Genomic DNA, 18,413 nt, shown 5'->3' on the forward strand with positions numbered 1-18,413 from the left:
GCTGGAGTCTTGGCTGGATGCAGGCTGGTTTGCGATGATGTCCGCATCGTTACTATTGGCCATAATTAGTTCCCTTGTTGGCAGTCTGAGGAAAGAGGCTGAGCATTGAATTTGCTTTAGATACTCGACTGCTCTTCCGCCTTCAGCAACAGGAGCAAGGCAAGGAGACGGGGACGTTTCCAGCCTTTTGTTGCTGTTAACTACAAGCCCTCTCACCAGGATTAAATAGCAACAACAAAAGTTTTGCTCGGCTCTTTGTGATGGAAAGGAAGGAACAAAGCAGTGCTTCTTACACCCCCACAAATTGTTTATTGGATTAGATTGATGCTTCTGGGAACAACCTGTTTGCATATGAGCTAAATTCTAGTCTTGCTAAACATCTTCATTAATTAACTCCATCTGGCTTGCCTGCTTTTAGATATAAAAGATATATTGCTTTGATCATTTGCTGTTTACATATTTCTTGCAGTTTGGTAAAACACAGCAGCAAACACACAATAAATACTGCGCAGAACAAAACAAACACAAAAAATGAAACATGTTGAGGAGACTGCCAAACACCTACAAAGCAGGAATCCTGCTCAAGTCTGGGTTCAGGTTCCCTTGAGGACTCCTGGGTATTGCCCATGTGCATGGTTTAAGGTGGGTTTTGCCATCTCCAGGCATTTCTGAAGCACCTCCAAGAGCCAATGGGGTTGCCCCAGAAATCCTTTCCCTGCAGACCTCATCCTGCAAGGACTTTTATTAGTAGGGTGAAGTGGTGGAGGGGAGAATGTGAACGTGGGATCTGAACCCTGCATCCATCCTTCCTGCACCACCTTCCTGGGAGAGAGAAAAGGGGGATTTGGGATGCTGCCTCTGACTGACCTTGGGGTTTTGGGTCTTTCCCATGACCAGGCTGGTGGTGGCATGAGCATGGGGTAGGCAGAAGGGACCAATGGCCCTGAGAGAGGCACCATGATGGGAAGATGCATGAAGACAACTGACATGGATTTACATGATGCAGTGCTAAGCAGGACATTTTATATGGATGTTTTAGTGATATTTTAGGGGTACTGCTTGCCTTACTGTCACCTGTGACCAGCAGAGCTCCTGGTCACCTCTCTCCAGGAGCAAGTACCCCCTGCTGGGTAACTCCAGACTAAATGACCAAAGGGAGGTTTATTATGAGTTTTCATTATTTGGAAGCATCCTTACCTGGTGCCCTGCCACCTCCTGCCTCCCAGGATGGCCTCGCAGGCTCTCAGGAGGCTCCACAGCTTTCCTGCTAAGTGCCAGGACTAACGCAGGGCTGGGGCTGCATTTCCCCATGGCCGAGGTGTGCAGAGCCTGACCCTGTCCCTTTTGGGGACCCTTGAGTGCCAGGGGCACCCTGTCTCTGCTGCTCCTCCCCTGGGGCCCTACAGCCCCCCATGATGTGAGTGTGCCCCGGTGGGTGCAGGGATGCTGGGGAAGGGGTTTCCATGGTGACAAGCCGCACATCCACCATCTCTCAGCGTGCTCTTCTCCCCAGTCCAGCCAGCTCGGATGGCAGGAGGAGATAAGAGAGTCAGGATATGGCCTCAGCCCCTTCTGCACCCTCCCAATCACCCCATCCACCCTGCTGGGGGCTGCCAGACAGCTCTCCCACCCCAGAGATGTCCCCTGGTCCTCGGTCACCCTGCTTCCCTGGCAATCTCTGTACCCCAATCCCCCCTGGGCACGATTGCTGCTTTCCTTGCCATGCGCTGGCTTGGCCCCCTGAGCCACTCTCAGCCCTGCTGCTGGACAGAGCCATCTCCTCCACCCCACAGCCATGGGCAAAATGCCCATGGGACTTCTTGCTTTCCCTCCATCCATCTTCTCCCCAGTGCTCTCTCTCATCTGTGTATGTCGTGCATGTCCTGAAGGAAAACATGGCTCATAGGGGATTTCTGAATTTGGCAGCGGGCAAAGATTTAATGAAGATAACACTCAGAGGCAGGTACATGGCAGTGTGTTGGAGCAACCAAGACCTTCAGTCCAGCAGGACATTTGGTGGCATGGAGGTTGGTGGCCACCCGCAGATACGGTGGCCCACATCCCACCTGAGCCATCCCAGCAGCAATGATCTCTGCAACCCCAAGCCAGGGATCACTGTTTTCTTCCCAATATTGCTAAGAGACTAAATGGACTGTACAAATGCATCAGGCACTAAAGATGGGAAGGTTTTGGCTTGGCTTGGTGTGCAGGGGGGACAGGCGAGCAGGATTTGTTCTAGCTCTTGCCAAACAGTCCTGAGGGTGAGCAAGGCTTTGCCATCAGCCAGGAGGTGTGCAGCCACCACCCGACCTCTGCTCAGAGCAGTAGGATGGCACTCAGGGACCATGCACTTGTCAGTCCACGGTGCACAGCCTGGGGGGTCTGTTTTCCATGCAGAAGGCAGCATTCCTCCTTTGACTTCCTCTTCTCCCTTCTCTATTTATTACAAATGCAGTTGGACGACTTCCACCCTTGGTGCAAGGAGACCTACAGCAAGGTGGCATTTTCAAAGGACAGGTTGCAGAAGAGATCAGTCTCTGCCCCAGGCTGTCTGGCTGTGTCATTATCATACATGACATGGGATAGAGGTCACTCACCAGCCCTGAGACACAGCATCGTTGTGTTCACATGCCTAAATTTTCTTGTTCTCCAAAATGGGGTGACCAAACACAGTCCTTGGCCAATGTAGACCTCCAAGGTCTAGCCAGCCTGGGAGGCTGCTAGCTGCAGTCTGAGCTGTGACAGATAGCCCGCCAGCAGCTTAAAAGTATGCGTAATTGTGTGCTGGAGTTTGATTCTGTGCCCTGACCTTGTCTAGTTTACTATAACAGATGTAGGTTCGTATATCTGCTCCTGTCAGGGCAGCGGCGGGTCGCGGTGGTAAATGACAATAGGGTTTGCATTGACCTAAGGACACATCTGCTCTCAGCCCCTGGGCTCTCCCCAGCGGTGAATCCTCAGGTGTGCTCTTATGAAAAAGGCCAATATTTATTCTAGGGTGAGAGGGATTGAAGATTTTAAGAGATATATTTAAAACCTGGCACTGGGGTGTCCCATAATGAAGGTGCAGGTTAGAGGCACCCTGGGGTCATAGACATCAGAGGATCAGAACTCAGGTTTTGGGGTGAGGAGGGCAGCACAGGGTGCTCTGGGGAAGTTTGGAGGTGCATTTGTGCCCACCTCCTTCTTAATCAGCTATTATCAAACAGATATTTGGCTTCTGCTCAGGCTCTGATTTTGCCCATTAATGGCGAATTACTTGCTATTACCAAACCATTTCTGGGCTTCGTGAGCTTGGGGAATGTTCTGAAGGAACTGCAGGATTAGAAATGACTTTGTCATTTTAAATCTGAGTTTGATTCTGAGCTCCTCTCGGTCTCCTCATCTGGAGAGCCTCAGGGATGCTCAGGAGCTTGCCTCATACCGATTTTAGTGGATCTCTGCTTTAGTGGTTCTGGCCAAGATTCAGAGCAGCTAAGCAGGGAGTGTGAAGCTGGCCCAGGTGCTCTTCTCTCCAGCATCACCAAAATCTGAATGCCTACTTCTGCATTATTCCAGGTGAAGATGGTTGAAATCCTGCCAAGAGCAATTTAAGAGTATCCACTGGGAGCCTGAAACAAGTGCTCTTCCACTTGATTTTTTTTTCCACAGTTAAGTACCTCCTCCTTAAATCTGTTTATTTTTTAGAAATTCCTTCCTTTTATTTAGGCTTTTAGAAATGCTTAGAACTCTCTGATAGCCAAGGTCTTAATAAACTTGCTAAACTGGTGCAACAGCTGCTTCTTAGGATGGATGATTTGTGAATTTTCAATTAGAAGGGGATGGATAAGCTCGGATGTACTAGGAGGCTGTAAAACACCCTTGCATTTCAGATGTTTAGGCTGGGGAGAAGACAACTGCCACCTTCAGTATTGCAGAATTGCCCAGAATCTGGCAAAAATGAGCAGCCAACCTTGCTGAATCCAGGTTAATGCCTAATCTGTATGCTCACCAAAAAAAAATATAATAATAATTTGCTAATCACAGAATAGAATGACTCAAAAGAGAAACAATATTAAAAAAACTAATAAACCTATAGTACCACATGGGATTCAGTGCAGTCCACCTCCTTAATAAGGCGGTGACACAGAGAGAGGGACAGAAAGTCCCTGAGCACCTCCTTCCTACGCCATCAGAGCTGGAAAGAAAGTGAGGATATATGGTTACCTGCTCTCCATCCCCACCTGTAAGAGAATATTTGGTGACTGGGGGTGCCTGACTGATCACAGTCCCAAGGACCCATTTCCTTCTCCAGCAAGACCAGTTTGCCACAGCTGGATCCCAGGGAGCGTGCTGGGACAAGACCCCATATAATCTCTAAGAGCAGAGCTTGTGCCTGGCAGATGTTGGTATAGCCTTTTCCTGTTTTACCTATCCTGTAGCACTGTTTCCAATTTTTTTTTAATTATTTATTTATTTTATTTTTTTCCTATCAAGTGCTCATCTTATTTCTTCAATAGTGTAATGTGGACTTTGTCTTCATCCTCAAACCTTAGCCATGGAGGCTGGTTATCCCTCCCCCCCCCACTTTCCCTTTTGTAAATTTGGAATAAATCCTTTCATTTAAGGTGCATTGGAAGAATTCACGTGTCCCAGATGGAGAGCTGCCCAGTGATGAAGCTGGGGGGTATTTTTGTCTCTTAGGGAAGGGACCTCATGTCCTGATGCGTGTACAGCCCAGCCTGTATTAATCCAGCTGCTACCATTGATAAAAAGTGCTGCCAGCATTTGGACTCAAACAGACGGGTGTCTGAGTGTGATAGATGTGTTGATTTTTTCTTTCTTTCTGGAGTTCAAATGCTTTGCATTGATTTGTGTCTTCGTTTGTATATTGTATGAGAGGCTCAGACTGGAGGCAGCGCTGCCTGTCATCCATCAAAACCTCCGAGAGCTTTGTCTTCATTTCAACTTGGCTGCTCCTTTGTGGGCTTGTGGCCGGGCTTCTGCCAGACGGTGGTGGGTCTAAATCTGTTGCTGGGAACACTTCACTGCAGGCTTGCAAAGCAGGGACAAAAAACCATGATGTTAAAGGAAACCCTCTGCTTACCTGGGGACCTGGGGCTGTTCGTCTCCCACGTAGGGTGGTGGGTCAGCTCCCTGGGGTGAGCTCCCCTTGGATCAGCCCTTTGCAGCCTGAACACAAGGAGGTTCATCGCTTCCCTCTTCAGTTCTTGAGTGTTGCTGCAGCTTACGATCTCTGGTTATCCCCTTCCCCACTATAATAAATGCAGTAAAGGCATGTTGATCATCGATGCTCATTCTAATGGTACCCCTAATAACTGGCCTGGAAGGACGAGATGATGGGGTGGGAATTTGCTGGGGCTAATGAGCCCTTCCTTATCTTCTTTGCTGATGCCTGGTCTTTTGTGAAGGCAGTGATTTTCTTCCACAAGCTAGATTTTGGTTTCTTTTCCCTCTCTTCTGGACAGGGAGAACCTGTAGCACATGGCCCTCATTGAATGTCGTATCACTTGCTGTCCCAGCAGCTTTCTGGGTTAGGTGGATATTTCAACCTAAAATAATACCCCATTGTTCCATAAACCAAAAATGTCAAATTCCCCTTCTTTGGAAGAAGGTGCACGGTGTCCATCGCCACGTGCTCTGCAGAGCCTGTGCCCAGCTTAGGAGATCAGTACCCAACATGGCCTTGGTGTGGGCTCAGGACACGGTCACTTTCTGCACCACTGCACAGAAATGAGATTCATATTCAGCCCTGACATGTTTCCCTACAGCCACACCAGTTGCTGCACCAGCAATACAAGAAGTGCCCAGTAGAGGAATGCCTTTGGACGAGGTCCCCTGGGCAGTCCCTAAAGCACCCCCAGCTACTCCCAGCTCAGTCTGGAAGAAACCTTATCCCCACCCCAGGCCAGCGATGCTGTACTGAAAAACTGAGCTGAGAAACAAAGCTGACTGCAGGCAGAGTGGTGTACGTGCGTGTGTGCTCAGACAACTTTCCTCCACCCAGCACCAGACCTCTTCAAACACAGTAAGTGCCGCTGAAATGCCACCGCTCCTCTGTGTACCGCAGCCAGCAGACCTCTTGCTGGTGTTACTCATTCTGGATCCAACCGAGAGCAGTTTGCACAGTGGCACTAATTGCTCCCAGGGTTGGTGGCTGTGGCAGAAAAGGCAGGAGCCCAATTCTCCTTCCCCTGCTGAGATGCACCGAGGCTCTGTGTGATCCGTGCTGATGTAGCAGTGTTGCTCTGGAGACGGGGGACACTTGCTGTAAATCCCTGTGCGATGAAAATGATCTCCAGTGCAAAATACCCCCAGATCCACTGCTTGGAGGCCCTACGATAAACCTTCCCCAGTGACACCAGTATGAAATCTCTTCCTCGGTCTTCCAAGCTCTGGTTTTGGAAGCACCTACCAAGAGATGGTGTGGGTTTATTTAACATTAACAATGCCAGCTTCAAGGGAAGATTATGTGGGGCACCAGCATGATGAAGGACTTGCTCAGGCTGCAGCTGGCAAGGTTTTGGGGCTGTCTGCCTTGGTTCGTGCTCTGCCTATAACTGGATGGTGTCTGCAGGATGGGGGCCGTGAGCTGGCAGGACATGTGTCCATGCTGGCATGGCCACAACCAACCCGAGCCAAAAAAAAGGTCAGGTTTGTGAGCTGAAGACCAAGGCTCTCAGAGCTGAGTTACTGGAGGGAGAATCAATCCTCCCATTATGATAATTTTGAGCTGCCTCTTTCCCTCCTACTGCCTAGGAGGCTTTATTGCGAGTATTGATTAACCTTTATTCATTAAGTACCAGTGGTGGGAAAAGCAAAAGTCAGGAAATGACCCCCACTGCGAGGAATTTGCAGGCAAAGCACCCATGGGTCTGTCCTGATGTTGCGGGGGGCTCCGAACTATGACATTTGGGGAGGCACTGGTGAGGGGTGGGAGGTGAAGGGTCTCAGCTCTGCAGTACATGCTGCCTCCATTCAGGGTGTGTTTTCTATTTGTCTTGCTTGAAATTCTCTCTTGTTTGTTTGTTTTAAAGTGAATTAATTTGATGGTTGAGGGGTTTTCCAGATTAAAATCTTTCCTTTTTTTTTTTTTTTTTAATTTCAAGGGATAGGTCTGGAGCTTTAGACGGGTTTGGACTTACATAACAGCATTTCATGCTGTTTTTACAGCAGGATGATAAGCTCTTTAAAGACCTCGCCCCCTTGAAAGACGCATCTTCCAGCATCCTCGCTTGCTTTCTCATGCTGCCCATCCCTGGGGTAACTCTGGCTTTTATGCCCAGCAGCATGATACAGCTGTTGGTGTTTGCAACCTCATCCATGATGCGAGCAGCACGTCCTGGGGCTGATCGGCTGGCAGACAGCCATGGACACAGGACCTGAGCTTGAACAGCCCCATGTTTGACATTGCTTCGACCAGCCCCATGTAGCTCAGCAACAGGCAAATCCTCCTTTTCCAACATTTACATGGAGGAGGTGGGGCTGGGTTGGCGTCCTGCTGACTCCGGTGAAGCTCCAGCGAGTGCACGGGCAATGAGATGCCCTGGCTATGGCCTCCACCCTGGACATTTTGGGTTTTGCTGGTTGGATTGGATCCTGCAGGGCAAATTCCAGTGTATCGAAGTGATACAATTTTGGCTAAGCAGCCGGGTAAGCTGGCAGCGCCACGAAGATGCAGGTGGATGCTCAACCCCCAGGGAAGCCCCCAGTTCAGCTTCCTGGGATACGATGGAGGGTTTTTCCAGCATAAGGAGCAATTTCCCTCCAAACCTTAGGGGGAAAAAAGGTCTGACTTATTTTTATCTCAGGAACCGACTAGAGATGAATACTTGATTCCCCAGAGAAAAGCAAATTTTCCAGGCCAAAAGTAACATGTCACGTGGGGGAGGATGTGATTTTCCACCCTGAAGTGTAAAACTTGTGTGTCTCTGACAGCATGAAGATGACTTGGTGGTCACACAAAAAATGTAAAGATATTTATCTTTGAAATTCAGACCTAGGGCCAAACTGAGCAGACACGGACCACTTTAGCATGGGCTCAAACTGTCCTGAGCTCTCCAACGTGACAAATGTCTGGGTGGCTGAGCTCAGCGCGTGGTGCCTGCACGAGGCCTTGGGCAGTGAGCTGATGGCCACAAATGAATACGAAATGAGACTGGATATTTTTGTTAGGTGACAGCCATGGTGCAGAATAAGAAATTAGAAAGTTGAACGCATGCAGCTCATATTCTGCTACAATTTGCAATCAGTAATCATTGCAATGAGTAAATGTTGGGGTAATCAACTCTCCTGTGTTGGGGTCTCATTGTAACCGCAGGGAGCAGGAGGAAATCATCCTTTCGGTCCATGCGTTGCAACCCAGATGCTATTTTTTCAGTCTTTCGAAGCAATGATAGCCATCGTCTTGTCTGTGAGAATGCCACAGCTGGAGGGGTCAGTGCTTGGCTCTGTAAAATCACAGAATCCTGGAGCACTGCCCGTAACTCACCTTGGTGGTGGTGCACCTCCATCAAGCCCTTGGTGAGGACCTGATCGGGTCCTTCCTCATCAGTTGGTCCAGGATTCTGATAAGGAGATGCAGGATCAGAGCAGATCTCTTATTTTCAGAGCAAGCTCATCCTCTTGAGGTCTGGAAGGGGATCTGATCACCATAACCCTTGACTGTGCATCTTCCCAGCCCAGTTTTAGCCAATGTTGATCCTCCTGGCCATGAGGACATTTCAGGTGTCTCTTCCCCTGCGTGGGCTGTGAGCGAGAGGGTGCTGCCTGGTGATGGATGGGCGAGTACTGCTGATGCAATATTTCACAGAATCACAGAATCGTCTAGGTTGGAAGAGACCTCCAAGATCACCCAGTCCAACCTCTGACCTAACCCTAACAAGTCCTCCACTAAACTATATCAATAAGCTCAACATCTAAACATCTTTTAAAGACCTCCAGGGATGGCGACTCAACCACTTCCCTGGGCAGCCCATTCCAATGCCTAACAACCTTTTCAGTAAAGAAGTTTTTCCTAATATCCAACCTAAACCTCCCCTGGCACAACTTTAGCCCATTCCCCCTCATCCTGTCACCAGGCACGTGGGAGAATAGACCAACCCCTACCTCGCTACAGCCTCCTTTAAGGTACCTGTAGAGAGCGATAAGGTCACCCCTGAGCCTCCTCTTCTCCAGGCTGAACGAATTTCCCATTATTGTGTCAATACGCTGCATTATGAACTGCTTTCACACTGCCGTGACAGCGGCCGTGAGTCTCTCGTGGCTCTGCCTGCAGACCAGGGCTTGCTTTTGCTTTGCAAAAGGCTGCCTTTGGCTTTGCAGGGACCTGACATAGTGCCAGCCTGGGGGTCCACACTCTGGTGGCCTCCTGCTGCCAGCACAGGGCCTCTGCAAACCCTGTCAGCAGATTTTTGTTCCATACAACCCCTTTGCTCCCACTGCAAAGAAGAGATCTGCTCAGCAGCCAGCCTGGGATTGTTTTGCTCAGGGACTTTCAATTAAAAATTTTCCTGGGTTTACTTTACCCAGCTAGGAAAGGAAAAGCAGCAAAAACAGCATGGAGGCCAGAGTTCATTTCCCCCACTGCCCTGCAGCTCAGCCTCTCCTCCTCCTCTCCCATGCACCTTTAAGTCCACTCTGATGACTCCTGCAACCCCAAACCGTCAATGCTTCATCTTTGCTGGGCATTTAAAGGGTTTGAGCTACTGGCTGTCTCAGGGCTGTGCTTGCCCATGGGCTTATGTCTTTGTGAGCTGTTTTATCCTCGCAAGGACTCTGACCTCTAATGCTCTTCCTAATGACATGGGAGAAAAGGAAGGGCAACAAGCTGCTGACGCTAAGTCCACGTTTTAGAGTTATTCTGGATTTCTGGGAAGTAAGACAGTGAGTAAAGGGGAATGCAGTTTTCCTTTGTTTTCTACTATGTCTATTTATTAAACCTTTTCTCAGCCTTTTTTCTTTAAAAGAGAACAAACAAGTGAGAGGTACCAGCATGCATCTTGAGTACTGAAGTGCTCTATGCCAGGAAATGACCAAGATATTTATTACTTGCCTGGGTACTGAAGTTTTCTAAGTGCACAGAGATTTCCCGGGCACATATCAAAGCAAAATAACACAAAGAAGTAGTAGGAAGGGCAAAGATGAAGAGGGGAGGCAGGGAGGAGGTTATGGACTCCTTTCATGCCTTTCATCTGGGTCTCACAAGGGTTTTGTGGTCAACCAGAAACTAACCCACATAGCTTAAATGTGTGCCTTCCTTTAGAAACAAGGTCCCTTATTCAAGATGATTAATTTTGAAAGTTCTTTCCTATGAGGATGGTGAGGATGTGGAACAGGCTGCCCAGAGGAGCTGTGGCTGCCCCATCCCTGGCAGTGCCCAAGACCAGGCTGGATGGGGCTGGGGGCAGCCTGGGGGGTGGTGGGAGGTATCCCTGCCCATAGCAGGGGCTGGGATTAGATGGGCCCTGCCAACCCAAAACCAGTCTGTGATTCTATGATATGGCTTTTGGGAGTGTTTGTTGATACAGCTCCTCTGCCTTGCAACCCACAGCACTCCAGTTGGCCATTGACTTTAATGTGCCTCTCACCATCGTTTGACAGATGCAACATAATCCAAACCGCTTCAGACCGCTGCGACTGTGTTTTGCTACCAGAGCAATTTGCTTGGAATACAAGGGCACAGCCAAAGCATGTGTACAAACACAACTCTCCAGTGGCTGCTGCTTTAGTAACCATCACTTGGGGTAGGGGGGACCACAGCTTTAATTTCATGTAGGTTGGTGTACTTTAATATTGTTCTTCCTGTTGTTCTGCAAGATATGGCCAAAGGTCCAAGGACATTTCTTTAATTGCTTTATTCCACAGTGGGCAGGGTATTTACTGTTAATTCTTTATCCCATTTATGCTTCATTACACTCAGATTAACTCTTTGGTGGGTCATTAGGAAATCACACAGCAAAGCAGACAATCTGGGAAAATGTTAAAGCACTATGAAATAGGAGAGATTCTGACTGTGAGCGTTTCCTGGCTAAACATTGGAGTCAGGAAAGGAATGGTTTGAATGCTCATTTATTGGCAGCACTTCCTAATGTGTATTGCAGTTTGGCAGCTGTAAATGCTAGGATTTGTAATCACTGGATATATAAAAACTGTATCGCATTTCATCTGTTTTTCTTCTCACATACATCCATTCCCAAACTGAGGCCTGGGATTCCCATGAATGGAGAAGTCTGGATTTGGGTCTGGCAAAATAAATGGACTGAGATGAGACAGCTTGGGAGATATTGGAGATTAGGTCGTCTGGGAACCACCTGTATCCTACACCTAAAAATGAGTGTAGGTAGAAAAAATACTACTATTACAGTTTTTTCCTGAATCTTATCCAATCTTATAAGCATCTTATGTCTTTTACCCATCCCATGGTTTTAGTTACTGTAATGTTTTTGTACTGCTTCCTCAGATTTGGAAATCTAAACTCCAGTAGTTCATTTGACAAATTAAGCTTCTCACGGGAGATACCTGGCATTCCTTGTCCACCACCATTTGCATTTCATAATTAATTTAGCAAACTAGATCTGAGTATCTTGGGGCATGCAGCAAACATTTGCAAGATCTTTTTCATTAGACCAAAACGAAAGCCGTTAATCATCTACTTTTTTTTTCTTTTTTTTTTCCTTTTCTTTTTCTTTTTTTTTTCTTTTTTTTTTCTTTTTCTTTTTTTTTTTTCTTTTTATAAACGAAATATTAGACTGTTACCATGACCGAGATGAAAGGCAGAGAGCAAGAAGATGGGACCGGAAATAACTAATTGCCCTCTAGTTAAAGTATTCAACAGGAATGTGCCCAGCCATGGAAAATTGGCTATTCTTGGGTGAATATAGCTTTGGAGGCTGAACACGAAGATAGGAAAGTTGTTGCTGAAAGTTTCATTGAAATCTTTCTGTGAAAACTCCTTGTTTTGAAATAGTGGCATGAATAACAATGTCATTGGAAAAGCCCTACCAGAATATTTGCAGTGAAGTCCCCAGAGCCTGTGTATTAATCCAGGTAGCATGTTCATTTTTATCAGGTTTATTCTTCCCTAGAGGCTGAGCCAAAGAGCTTCCAATTTACCGAGGTCATTAGTGATTTATATGATAATTGGATCTAAGTTGATTTTAACTATTTGCTTTAAATCTCTGGGGATTTGTATTCTTAGACATTTTAATGCCATTGGAAATTTCACTGATTAAGCAAAGCCGAGTATATGTACTTAATTAGTCCTGAAACCAATTAGTCCTTTGTCGGTCAAATTAATCTTGTATCTGGACCTTTAAATGAGTTCTAATAATCTGGGCATTGACCTTTGTGGGCTGGAGAGTGGAGGCAGAGCACTGCCTATATCCAGCCTGGGGGACAACCCCCCCCCCCCTCCACTCTCAGGCTGGGCGCATGCTCAGCTTTGTCTTTCCTTGTTCCTTCTGCCACTGAAAGCAGTCGTCTGAAATGCAATTGTGGGTGATTGTCTCAAAAGGAAGGTAATTATGGGGCTGGTGGTGAAGCAACAGGCAAGCCCTGGTATCTCCTGAAGACAGGAAGGTAATAATACTGGTAGACACCACCAAAGAGTCTTGCTGCCTTAATGTCAGTGCCTTGAAGGCTCTTTCTAGCACTAGGACAGACTGGATCCATGGGTTTTTGCCTGTGGTTGTTTGTCCAAAGCTTAGATGTAGAAAATGTGACACCCTTTTCATGCATAATTCAAGTGAACGCACTTTACCAGTCTTGTACAACAGGGTTTGGATGCACATCCTTCCCATCCCTGCAGCACCTCAGGGTGGTGACGACTCGCAGTGACAGCCTCCCCGTTCTGCTGGAGGTGACCGATGCCTTCAACAGTAGGGCATAGGAGGATTCTGGCAGGGTGAACATCACACATGCACTAATAATGCACTATTGTGAAGTCCCTGTGACAACACAGGAGTGTCAGCCTCCAGCCAGAGAAAATGGAGGTTGGCTTTCTTGCCATCTGAATACGGCTGCAGGTATTTAGGAGGTGGTTTGCAAACTCTGTTCATTGACAAAATGTTGAAAAAGCACTTTCCATCTCTGTGAAGGTGAAAAACTTTGCAGGGAGTAGTACATCAGTAGTACATTGGTACATCTCTACAGATAGTGCACTTAGAGATGTCATCTGGGGTGATACTATTTGTGTGTTGCCTGAAGAGCTGCACAGACCTCCTGAGTGGAGGTTTCACACCAGAGTATTTCCTGATACTCTCTGTCACAAATCCAGCCCAAGATGAGATCATTTTGTGATTTGGGAAACTGGACAATTCAGGATTGGCATGGCTCCAGGGACTGGAAATGTTCCCATCTAGCCCTGCTCCAGCATGGGTCAGCTGTACAAGTTTCCCATCACACGGTTATGTCAGCTTTTTGTTTTAAGTAGATTGAATTCCGCACCCTCACCCCTCATGTTAATGGATTATTTAACTTGTCCCTATTCCAGGAAACACAATTAATAGCACTGGAAACACTAACTGTAATGGTAAAGCAATACCTTGACTTTCTGTAGGAGAGGGCTCCTGCAGGGACTGGAACAAGGGGAGGACTCCAGGTTTTTGGGACAGTTGAGATCTGGAGAGGGCAAGAGTTTGAGAGGTTGTGGGACTTGATAGCTCTTTAGAAACTAAGTCTGCTGCTTCTTAATCCGCAGATGAGAGGAGAGAAAAGGGGCAGGGAAGAAAGGGGACCCGCTGGAGGGTGGGAGGTGGACAGGAGATGGGCAGAGATGGTGGCAGGAGGGCGTGCAGGAGCAGTAAGCCGAGGGACAGCAATAAGATTGATGTCCCCAGGGATGAGGAGGGAAGCACAGATGTAGGATCTGGATTCACCCTGTGAAGAGGAGGAGGAGGAGGAAGCTGTGCTGGGGAGAGCTATGCTGTGATGATGAAGGTATGGCAGTAAAACTGCACCGTTCCTCCCATTTTCTTCCAGTCCCAGGGATCTGAGATGCTGGAAAGCCCCGAATTGGATTTTAGGCTCAGTGCAGCAACACAGGCTCCAGCCAAATTGCATCGTCCACCCTTTGATCCTCCTACTGCTACGAGCACTTCCAGTGGATATTCATCACAGCAGGGTATGACCCCGCACAACCCAGGAATAGACAGAGTAACTCATTTTGCCGAGGGTCGGGGAGGAAGTCTGCGATGGAGCCAAGAATAGAGCCCTGCTCCGGCAGCTCCCGGTCGCGTGCCTTCTCCCCTCTCCTATTCTTCCTCCCGGCAAGTGGCAAGACAAATAGCCGGACACATCAAATCCACTGAGATCAGGAGCTGAGTCAAAGGTCAGTGCTTGGGCACAAAGATGCTTCTATTTACAAGGCACTAATCTGGGCCGCCGCTGAGCATCAAAGCTGGTTTCGCCGTACAGATGAGGCCCGGGGCAGGGGGTCATGGCAGCGCGATGATTAGCTGCTTTGGGGAAAAGAAACTTAGTGAGATGGGAGTGTGCAGAGCTGAATGGGTGGAAATCGGCCAAGTTAGGTGTCCATTCATGGACATGGGGCAGGGTGTCTCACTGCCTAACTTTCTGGGAAAAGTGATGAACAGCTCAAGTCTCCGTTCTTATGCTGCCTCTTGGTGTAACCTTGCACCACCTCAGCAATGCAGGCATCCTGATGTCCATCACCCAGGGGAGGCATGCACCTCCACAACCTGATCTTCCCTCCCTGGAGATGTGTACAACATAATTCTCATTATTTTCAGGAGAGGGTTGGCAGGACTTTGCCAGGTTGCAGCCATATGAAGGAACCCCGTGGTTCCTTGTCAGCTCCAGGGCTGCGGCCTACCCTTGCCCTTCCTCTGTGCCTGGAGGCCTTTGTCACTGAGGAGAGGCATGGGGTTGTTCTTCTGACCAGAGGAGGTTTTAGAGGGTCCCCAGTCATTACTATAATCATTTCTGATTTTGATTAATCAGCTGCCCAGTGTAGAGCTGACAGAGGGAAAGGCAGGGAGGGCAGAAGGAGGTAGGGTTAAGTCTACAGCAACACACTGCAATACTCTGCTGGTCTTGAGGTTTAACTCAGAGTCTTTCTCTGTGGCATTTCTTTAGTTAGCCCATGCACTGGTGTAATGCTTCTTGCTGGTCTTCACACTGCTTTTTCACCATCTTGATGTGTTACCTCCACAGAGGGCTTTTTGAGGGCCTGTAGAGGCCAGATTTACAAGCCAGTGCCAAAGGATGGCCTACATCAGCGTGGCTTTTTGAGCCCCTCTGCACCATTTGGAGCTCTTCAGTCACTGTAGAGAGAACAGAAGCACAGGATGATTGAGATTGGGAGGGATTTCTGGAGGTCTTCTGGTCCTACCCCCTGCTCAAGCAGGACAACCTACAGCAGGCTGCCCAGGTCCACACCCAGGGGACTCCTAAAGATCTTCAAGGAGGAGACACCACAACCTCTGGGCAATGCCCTGGAGCTTCAAATCTTGCACTCAGACTTTAGCATTTGATGCCTGCATAGGTTTAGCTACCTTTAAACTGCTGAAGGCCCTTAAAACGTGTGTGTAAAAATGTATGACACCTTTTATTCCTCCCCTGATAACTATCCTCACTGTGCAGGTTAGGAGAACAGGGAACCCTTCCAGAACCCTTCATTCCTGCAGCCTCAGCCTCTTCCCAGACCTAATCCCACATCACAGCCCATCGTTGTCTCATCCTGCATGATGCTTTGAACTCCACATTACAGAACAGAATTTGGCAGGAAATGTCTGGTCAGAGGCTTCTGTAACCAGACAGTGACCACCTCTTAGGACAAGCCCTCCATGGGCTTGGCACCATCACAGAAGCACCTGAGCTTGTTTTCAGACTCAGTGATGGAGGAACACAGCCCGGCTGGCCCAACAACCAGCTGCACCGTCTATGAAAGCTACAGGTGGAAAAGTGTTGGATTTATGCTTGCAGACTGTGCAGGTTGTCGGTCAGTGTGGAAGGAGCCAAATTATGAAATGCTGCCCGTGAATACATTATCCAGCACGCAGCCTCTTGTCCTGCGTCCAGCTGGACAGGAGCTGTCTGCAGAGTGCTTGGCTTCTGCTCTCTCCCAAGTCTGGATGTGCTGCCTGCTCCCACGTGTTCGTTGCCATTAGAAGGGCTGTTCTAGGATGTCTGTCATTTATTATACATAGGAAGCTATAAGATGAAATCTATATTTGCAGCTTCGGTAAACGATAATTCACAAGGGCTTGCCTAGTGGAGCTGGGAGCTAATGTTGTTAAAACACGACTCTTCCTGCAAAAAGCAACCCCTTAATGACTCAGATGCAGCTTATCCAACTACCACACCACTTGCCTCCTGTCCAAAGATCCGGACTCTGCTAAAGGGATTAACTTCTTAGTGAGCTCTCCCAGCATGGTGGCCAAGCTCTGACCTCATAATGGACCAGTTAAAAGGTCATCCTTACTTATGGCTGCAGCTTCCTTACACGAGAGCTTCCACACTCCCATCTGTCACTGCAGGGCACTGAAGGCAAATATTGGAATTTTAATGTGTTATTAATGCAGCAATAAATGAATCTTTCTGGTGACTCTCTGTTTTCTGGAAGGCACTGAAGAGTTAACACAAGAGATGCTTGCAAAGCCAGGAAATGAAGGCAGCAATAAAATCTTATTGTCAATGGTTTTTAACTAACAAAACTCTCCTTGCAGGAGGATGCCCAGGGAGATACCTTGTCAACTGGTCCAGTGCTGAGCAGAGCCAGGCTGGATTCACACTAGGTAGCTCCTGCACCCGCCAAGCTGGTGCCACCCTTCAACTTGCCAGCTAATAAAGATATTTTGTGTGGTTCCTGAGCAGCATGAATCAAAAATGTCATGTCGGGCCTTCTCTGTGGAGGATGCTACAGCCTGGTCCTGACCCAATGGGAAGGTTCACAAAGACTCGCATGCATGGTATTCCTCAATCAATAGTTAGATCTTGATGTCGACTGGCAGGAGAGCCCAAGGCATTTTGCTGTGTTACAGCTCTTTACAACAAGCCACCCAGATGGCTGATTTCAGGGACGCCTGTTGTCCTCCAGGCTGCTTCAAGAAACCCTGCTGAGCATGAGAGATGAAACCTTTCCTGTCTCTACGGGACTCTCCCATCCTCTTTTCTTTTTTCATTTGGCAAGCCACGGGAGGGTTAATTCCTAGCAGAAATATTGCAATCCTTCTGATGTCCCCTGCCTGTCTGGTCCCTAACCTTGAATGATGCACCCTTGGCATCCCAAGGGGCCTCCTCTGATTGATTGATCCCTATCTAAGTTGGTGGATAAGGGAGAATATTTACTACGCAGCAGAGAGCCCTTCAGAAAGATGTTTTATTAAGGCTGCTCAGAAAACAGGAAATGCAATAAACCACCGAGAGACAAACGAAGAGAGGTAAATATACCATCCCGCCTATCAGGCCTGCCTAACAGCTATAATATACTGGCCTGCACGCTCACATAGGTCACTCTTTGGCCATCACCTGAAGAAAGGAATAGCTTCTGTTTTCCAGCTGATGTATTGACCCAATAAAAGGTATTATTACATTGCCTATCACTGCTGACTACAGGAGAGTGTTTTGAAGAGAGTGATGGCTCCCTTTGGAGAGTCACGGAGCAGGAATAATCGTGTATGTATGCGAGCATGTCAGCAAGAGCGAGAGATATTCCTCCTTCTGGAGAGAGCAGGGCTCTCTGAAGACCTTTGGCTGGTTTAGCTACAGTGTAATTGGAGCAGCTCCTCTTTCCTGGGGTGGATTTTGGGGCTGAAGTGGTTGGGGAAAGGGGAATGAGGCCGTTTGCCTTTTTTCATTGAGGTCTCTGATACCAGCAGAGCAAGTTTGTATCCTAAGAAGGGATGCTCACTGATCCTGAGCGCTTGGTTCACCCAGGCAGCTCCGAGCCTGTTTTTATCTGCAAATTTACTCTGCAGATGATGCGGGGTGAGCCACTGGGTCAGAAACATGCTTGTTGCCAGCCACAGGCATGCATGTGTGCACACACGTGCACGTACACCCCTTCTCACCTTGCCCTGCACTCCTTCCATAGCAATAAGGGGTTAGGGGGTTGTGAGCTTCTGAGATTATCCCAGGTTTTGCTGTTTGTTTGATACAGTGATTCCCTATATGAAATTCATGAGCAGCCCAGACCCCTGTAGTGCTCTTCTCCCTCCCAGATGATACTCTGAGAGCAAGGCTACAGCCTCAGCTGCATCTTTTCTTTTTCTCTTGTCCTACAACTCTTGGCATAAGGACCTGGTGTTCCCTATGGGCTGGAAAGCGACTTCACCTCTTGGCCAGCATATAAAATGATGGATAAGACTTTTTGCCAAGGGGGAGATGACAGTCTTGTGAATGACACAGAGCAACCATGTTGTCCCATCTGCAGGGCACAGGACTCTGGTGCA

At 48.1% G+C, this 18,413-nt stretch overlaps 1 long non-coding RNA gene across 1 annotated transcript; it reads left to right on the forward strand.

The window, feature by feature from the left end:
• Window positions 1–12,937: 12,937 nt before the first annotated feature.
• Window positions 12,938–17,640, forward strand: LOC125182638 (uncharacterized). Its single transcript, XR_007162794.2, has 3 exons — window positions 12,938–13,025; window positions 13,981–14,329; window positions 16,689–17,640. It is a non-coding gene; the product is annotated as an uncharacterized lncRNA (long non-coding RNA).
• The last annotated feature ends 773 nt before the right edge of the window (window positions 17,641–18,413 follow it).

Source organism: Anser cygnoides, chromosome 1 (genome assembly GCF_040182565.1).
Source record: "Anser cygnoides isolate HZ-2024a breed goose chromosome 1, Taihu_goose_T2T_genome, whole genome shotgun sequence".
NCBI lineage: Eukaryota > Metazoa > Chordata > Aves > Anseriformes > Anatidae > Anser > Anser cygnoides.